This window comes from Scyliorhinus canicula, chromosome 7 (genome assembly GCF_902713615.1).
Source record: "Scyliorhinus canicula chromosome 7, sScyCan1.1, whole genome shotgun sequence".
Lineage (NCBI taxonomy): Eukaryota > Metazoa > Chordata > Chondrichthyes > Carcharhiniformes > Scyliorhinidae > Scyliorhinus > Scyliorhinus canicula.
The window spans coordinates 90,611,857-90,620,169 of NC_052152.1; positions in this window are offsets into that span (position 1 = coordinate 90,611,857).

Sequence of the window (8,313 nt, forward strand, 5' to 3'; positions counted from 1 at the left end):
TTGACCCAGCAACAGTGAAGGAACGATGGTGGGCATGATTCAGCAGACTTCAATTAAGTCTGCTGACGGGCACATTGAGTGAGTTGTTTCTCGGCAGCTCCAGTGCTGAGGAGCATCGCGCTATCCAATGGCACTTTGCCATTTCTTTTGGCCTTGGGGAGTTTCTCTCCACTGAGGCCGCACTTAGAGGGATTTGCTGCTGGTGAGCTAACGTTTGGCAACAGGAAAAGCTCCTCCCAGAGTGGGGCACCATTTTGTCCAGCAGTCACGATCTACCCCCTCATTCAGGCCCATTGTTCTGTTGAACCCCCCCTCACCCTCCCTCCACCCCCAACCTTGGGAGGTCCCTGGGAAACTACCCCCACACACACTCTGCATGGCAAGGCCCCACTCCCTGGCCCAATCCCTGGCAAGACCAGACTGGTACCCGAGCACCCTGACACTCCCAGCCTGGCATCTGGTAGTGCCCCTGGAAACTTGGCAGTGCTACCTCGGCACCCTGGACATCTGGGCACCCTGGCAGTGGCAGGGAGGCAGTGCCAAGGTTCCCAGTTGCCAGTGGATATACCATGGTACTGCCCTGCCTGGTATCCAGCCACCTGGGGTCTCAAATGGCTTAGGAACCCCCCCCCCCCACAGGTGCCATTGCGCCTGGTCCACATTTGTGCGGGTCAGTGTTAAATGGCTCTCAGGTGAATTATCCATTGCGCAATGGGATTGCTGAATTTGTGCCCAACATATTTCCAAGTCAGGATGGTGAGTGACTTGGAGGAAAACCTCCAGATGGTAGTCTTCACAGCTATCTGCAGCCCATTCTTTTTAGATGGTAGGGGTTGTGAGTTGGGAAGATGCTGCCTAAGTGACTCTGGCGGGTTCCTGCAGTGCATCAATGGTTGCCATTGTTCACCGGTGGTGGAGGGACTGACTATCTGTGGAATAGGGGGCAATCAAGCGGGCTGCTTTGTCTTGGATGGTGTTGAGCTTCTTGAGTGTTGTTGGAACTGCACTCATCCAGGCAAGTGGAGAATATTCCATTGAGGAGCTGAAATACTGGCCACAGGATTCCTGGACTTTGACCTGCTCTAATAGTTACAGTATTTACATGGCTCGATCAATTTCTGGTTAATAGCAACCCCAAGATGTTGATTATAGGGAATTCAGTGATGGTAATGCTATTGAATGTGAAGGGGAGATTTGTTTTGTTGGAGATGGTTATTGCCTGGCACATGTGTGGCGCGAATGTTACTTGCCACTTGTCAGCCAAAGCCTCGATATTGTCCAGCTCTTGCTGCATTTTGGACATGGATTGCTTCAGTATATGAGGAGTCACAAATGGTGCCAAAAATTATGCAGTCCTCAGCGAACATTCCCACTTCTGACCTTATGATGGAAGGGAGGCCATTGATGAAGCAACTGCAGATGGTTGGGCCTTGGACACTATCCTGAGGAACTCTGGCAGTGATGTCCTGGAGCTGAAATGAGTGACCTCCAACCACCACAACCATCTTCCTTTGTGCGGGGTATGACTCCAACCAGCAAATAGAACCCCACCCCCGATTCCAGTTTTGCTTGGGCTCCTTAATGCCATATTTTGTCAAATGCTGCCATGATGTCAAGGGCAGTCACTCTCACCTCACCTCTGACATTCAGCTCTTTTACCCAAGTTTGAACCAAGACTGTAATGAACTCAGGAGCTGAGTGACCCTGGCAGAACCCAAGCTGGGCGTCCATGACAAGGTTATTGCTGTATAAGTGCCATTTGTTGATGACCCTCTTCGATCACTTGACTGATGATCAAGAGTAGACTGATATGGCAATAATTATCCGAGTTGGATTTGTCCCGTTTCTTGTGTACAGGACATACATCGGGTATTTCCCACATTTCCGGATAGATGCCAGTGTTTGAGCTGTACTGGAAAGGCTTGGCTAGGGGCACAGCAAATTCTGGATGACAAATCTTCAGGACTATTGCTGGGATATTGTCAGGGCTCATAACCATGGCAGTATCCAGCGCTTTCAGCCATTTCTTGATATCATATGGAGTGAAGCAATTGAATTGAACACTGACATCTGTGATGCTGGGGGCATCCGGGAGAGGCTGAGATGGAGCACCCACTTGGCACTTCTGCTTTCAGATTGTTGCAAATGCTTCAGCCTTATCATTTGCACAACTGCTCCCTTATTATTAAGGATGGGGATATTTATGCAGCCTCCTCCTCCATTGAGTTGTTTAATTGTCCATCACCATTCATGACTGGACATTTCAGGACTGCAGAGCTTCGATATGATCTGTTGGTTATGGAATCACTTAGCTGTCTATTACTTGCTCCTTATACTTGCGTTTGACACGCAAGTAGTCCTGTGTTTTAACTTCATTGGATTGAGACCTCGGCCGGGATTCTCCTTTCTGGGAAATCCGGTGCCAACGACTCCGGCATCAAAGGACCCCCAAGGTGAGGAATTCTCACCTGTCTTGGGGGCTAGGTGGTCGGCGGAGGGGTTGGTGCCGCGTCAGCCGGCGGTGAAGGGACGGCGCGAGTTCGCGCATGCACCAAAGGAACTGCGTGATCTTGCACATGTGCGGAACCACCGGCGCGTTTTGGCGCATGCGTGGGGGTTCTCTTCTCCGCGCCGGCCACGGTGGAGACCTATAGGGGTCGCGCGGAAGGAAGGAGTACCCCCACAACACAGGCCCACCCGCAGCCAGTGGACCCCGATCGCGGGTCAGGCCACAATGGGGGGACCCCCCGGGTTCAGATCCCCCCGTGCTCCTCCGAGGACCGCCCTAACCGACGTACCTGCCAGTCCCGCCATGATCGATATCCGATTGAACCTTGTGGTGGTATCCTTTGATACCTGGCGATATCCTCATTAATAACGGTCAAACTAATATCTGACTAAAGTAGATACCCCAGAAAGAGCAACATTATTGGTGTCTCCAGTGCCGATTGGCAACATTATTAGTGACGCTGGTGGGGCAGTATTCCACTCATTAAAAAGAGCGACAGTGTTCAACATGGAAGTGTATTGATTGACCAGCTGAGGGGGATACTACTTGACAATCAGCAGGAGTTTTCCAGGAGGTTTCCTTGCCATGAAACGTCATGAGGTCCAGTTTCGAAGTCGAGCTCTCCCAGGGCACCACCCTCCTGACTGTACCCTACTGTGCTTCCACCTCTGCTGGGTCTGTCCTGCCAATGGGACAGGATGGTGATGTTGGTGAATGTAAGCTATGATTCTGTGAGTATGACTGTGTCACGCTGTTGCTTTACTCATCAGTGAGACAGCTCTCCTAATTTTAGCACAGATGTTACTTTTCTGGGTTTCCTGGTGCCTAGTTCAATGCCAGGTGGTCCCTCCAGTTTAATTCCTTTTTATTGACTTTGTAGGTGTTGAATACAACTAAGTGGTTGCTAGGCCATTTCACAGGTGCATTTAAGAGTCAACCACATTTCATGTGGTCGGCAGGATTCCTTCATTAGACATTTAATTCCAGATATTTTAATGAGTTTAAATTCCACCATCAGGGATTTTGTCCTCAGTGTATTCCCCTGGGTCTCTAGATTATTAGTCCAATGACAATTTCACCATTCCACTGCCTCTCCTTACCTATAACAAGGAATAGACACGGTGCTGCATCACTTTAAACTGACTTGACAGATCACATTAAACTTTGCAGTTATTATTTACTTTTGAGAATAATAGTTTCCACAAATGCCATGCTTTTGAGGGATGGTTGTTCATATTAAAACGTCCACTGAAACGTAAAGGCAAAATTGTTGTTTGATCAGACACTGCAAAACCTATGCTAGTTGGATGATTTTAATTTAGTTTGCACTGTCGCTTAAATGCTGAGTTTGATTAACCAAAACTGGTTGTTCCCAATTAATCTACTTCGATAGAGACAGGGCCAAGACAATTTATCATTAAATTATGCTTTCTGTTACAAGGTGTTTTTCAATTCCTATATCCATTCTCACAATAATAATAATTATTATTATTATTGTCACATTAATACTGCAATGAAGTTACTGTGAAAATCCTTGAAATTAATCCTTACACAACGCAATGTGTTGGCTTGCCCATATTTGCTAATTTAATAGCTTCTTCAAAAATTTCAGTAATCATGTCCTGCTGCTTTGAAATCCATGCTGACTGCTCCTTCTAACTACTTGTGTTTTTTAAATGAGTATATTGTCATTTTATTGTAACCTATACTCCCCTTCGCTAACTGCTGTCCTGAAACATTTTATTAAATATTTATTAATTATATTGGCTTCCCTGTCCCTGATGTCCAAATTTGATTCCTGTATTTATGGAGCTCCTAACAATAAGCCTTTGCTTTTTTCTATATTCAGGTCTTTGAGGATGTATGAAATTAGATCTGTGCAGATCCTCTGGGAAATCATTCCAAATGACTGTCAATGCTTAAGGGATTGTTGAATTCATATGCAACTTGTGAACTATATATACAAAAGGTGTTTCGAGAAGCATTATTGCCGACGGCATCCATACAAATTTAATACAATGAATTATTAGGCATAAGACAGGTCCATCAGCAGATACACAGTGAGCAGGTGAAGTCCCTGAGGGATAAGATTAAATATGTATGACAGGGCTTCCTCAATGGCACAAACAGTTAAGGTACTAAGTTGCTGCGTCAGATTAGACCAGGAAGGTCCCAAATTGATTTTTAGTCTGGCCTGGCTTAACTGTACTATGTAGGCCAAAAGGCCAACATGAGATTTGAATAGCCTGGTGGTTTGAGACAATGCACTGGAGCTATCCAGTAATGAACAAGGAGCTTTAATAATGGAGGCGTGGGCCCTGGGCAGAAGCACCTGCAATATATGTATGTGCATTGAATGCATACTAATTCCAACATATAGACACACACTACTAAGCACAGATACACTAACCATTTAAAATAATCAGATACACATTAACGATACATAATCCGAAATCCTGCTTCAAAGTGAAACATAGATGTTTGTGAGGCATCATGGGGTTAATGGCTAACTGACTTGGCCATTTGTGAACCCTAGTTAGTTCCCACAGACATACAGGGGAATGGCTTATTCAGCGGGACTTCGCTTATCAGAAACTGCCTCTGAGGAATGCTTCTTGTAGCACAAGTCCATAACGAGGTCAAGATAAGGAAGCCCCAGTCTGTAGGTATCAGGAGAACCCAAGGACAGTTGATAAGTCTGTTTTTGAACAGACCACGCAATCCCATGCTGTCTAGCAACCAATAATTGTTATTGAATTGTGTACAGCTAGATGGGCTGTGTAACTGTATAAATGTTGATGATTTCTTATGATTAGTGGAGAGAGATGCACGGTGAGCCCAGTGACTTGGTCCCCGCTGGTGTTAAATAAATAAACTGCTTAACGTTTGAAGCAGGCTCGAATGCCGAGTAATTCTTTTGGATTCATTCCCATGAACAATTAACAACAGGAAAATGCAACTATTGTCGGGCACAGAGCAACAATAATTTGGTTTTAACTCTCTGGCTCTGAGTCCTGCACTGCCTGGGCCTCTACTCCCAGGGCTCTGCGCCTTTTTTCCATTGGTCGAGGAACGCGTGTTGCTGCGCGATAGGCCCTGAACTGCTCATGTGAACCACGAGGGGTCATCCCTTAAAAGGGCTGAGCTACCGCATCTCTCCCCCCTTAAGTCCTCGAACAACATGTTACAAAACAGGCTTTATACAAGTGCTATATACATTGGAAAAGGTCAAGAGACATAAGGGGGAGAGTCCATAACAAAGTCAATCTGAATGGGGATCTTCGGGTTCTTGTCGCCTGCCTTAATCCCCCAACCGGCTCCTCCATTTTTGTTGCTCAGTGATGATGACGGCCTCGGAGACTCCACCCCTTTGGTAAGGCCATTGCCTTCTCCAGCTCTCACCTGGGCCGCTGGCTGTGCCATCTTCAAACTCTTTGGTTCTCTCTGCTCAGGTGCATCATGGGACCACCAGTGACACCTGTTGGCCCCATCTGCTCTGGGACAGCAGTTGTCGGCCCTCAGCATCTCCCGTGGTCGACATGCTGTGCGAAGCAGGACTGAACAACGGCAGCCTCCCTGGGGAGGCTGGTAGATACTTGACGCCTGATAGACCACGGGTAAGAACGCCTAAGGAGGTTTCAAACATACCTAGGCATGCAAGGCTTGGTCCCATCCATTGTGGGTGAAATTCTGATAACGACACCTCACAAGGTGTTGGTAGATCTTGTGAGGCGTTTAGCTGTCGGGCGACCTCTCTTGGTGTCCACTGGTCATGTCACTTCCCTGGTCGGGCACAACTCGGTTGGTAGATCACGTCCTACATGTTTACCTTTGTAATATTTTAATCCTTATCCATTAATATGACCATGTCCCATTGCAATTGAAATATTGTTTGGACATCTTTTTCAGTCTTGCTATTAAACATAACGTTTTCTAATACATTAATATCATGTCAATTGTTATGGACAGGTGAGGGGTTAATTTAACCAGCACTAATTTCTCCTCTCACCACCTGTACATAAATAGAAAGTTGTGTTTTAGTTTGTTTCTCTCTTTATAAGCAGTGGAATATTTGCCAACCCCTCAGTTTTGGTTGTTTCCATTTTCTATTTACCCCGCAGCAAATTTGAGAGATGTACTGAAAGGGTTTGTTCATTTGCACACTCTCAAAACCCAAAAGGCGGTTTGCATATTATTCAGATAGCAAAGAGAGGATAGCGAAAATAAAGATTTACAGTTCTATTCTCTGAGAGAAAAGAAATGTTTCAGGTGAGTTCCAGAGTCCAGAATCAAAGTCCAATGAGGTATTCCTTTGTGGAGGTTGGTGCATTGAAAACCGATGCTGTATAATTTGAATTTCTGGTGTTGTTGACTTCCCACAGTGAGATAGGCAGGCAGTGGTGAATATGTCTTGCAGGCAATAGTACAGACTTCCAGTAGAATGAGGGCAGATGGAACCAGGTGTCCAATCTGGGCCAGAGCTCCTTCAGTGTGGCTGTTGATCAGATGTTAAACAGCAGACTGATACTATGCAGTTCAGCAAGGCAGTATCACTTGTTCCACAAGCTAGGGTCCCATTTCACCTGACTCCCACCTCTCCACCATCATTGACAAAGGATGTGTATCCAACATCTAGATTCCATGGGGGTCATTAGTAAATCCAGAGGGATAAAGAGGTATGAGTTTTCCCTAAAACTGTCAAATGGCTTATTTTGATCAGGGATCACAAACACACATTTTCAGCCATTTTAAAGGTCTTTGTTCAGTTTTTAACATTTTAGAAATTGTGATGAGCATATCTGTGGTAGTCACCACTAGTGTATATTATGTGTATTACGGCACTGCCGGATATTAGAGGTACAGTGGTAAATCTCTGCCTGCTGGCTCCGCTCAGTAGGCGGCGTATAAAAGTGTGTGCTCTCCAACGCAGCAGCCATTCTGGTTCCAGCTACAGGAGGCACAACATCTTGTTCAATAAAGCCTAGATTGTTCCATCATTCTCGTCTTTGTGGTAATTGACAGTGCATCAATTCATTGAACAAGATTTTTCAAACGATGGATCGCTGCATCAAACCTGATCACCTGCAGCTGAGCCTCAAGCAGCCAACGCCAGGTCCACCTTCGACCACTGGCTAGCCTGCTTCGAAGGCTACCTCAGAACAGCAGCTGAAGAACCCTTGGATGTGCAGAAGGAACAAGTCCTCTATTCACGGGTGAGCCCTGACATTTTTCCCCTCATCCAGGATGCGCCCACCTACTCCGAAGCAATGGCGCTCCTGAAGGGACATTACGTTCGACCTGTGAACCAAATGTATGCCAGGCACCTCCTGGCCACGAGACAGCAACTACCCGGAGAGACTCTGGATGATTTCTTGCGTGCCCTGCAGCTCTTAGGTAGGAACTGCGATTGCCAGGCAGTTTTGGAAGTCCAGCACACCAAACTTTTCATTAGAGACGCTTACGTCACGGACATGGAGTCTGCGTACGTCCGCCAGCAGCTACTGGCAGGGGGTATACTCAATCTTGTGGGAGCTAGGCAGCTGGCTAATTCATTAGAAGTGGCCTCCCGTAACGTTCAGTCCCACGCCCCTGACCGCGCGGCACCCTCATGGGCATCGTGGACCCCACCAGCTGCCGACTCCAGCTCACCGCAAGCCTGCGCCGTACGACAGCCAGCCAACTCTGGGAGGCCCAAATGCTATTTTTGTGGGCAAAACAAACACCCCAGGCAGCACTGCCCAGTGCGGAGTGCAACCTGCAATGTGGGTGGGAAGAAATTACACTTTGTTGCTGTTTGCCAGGCC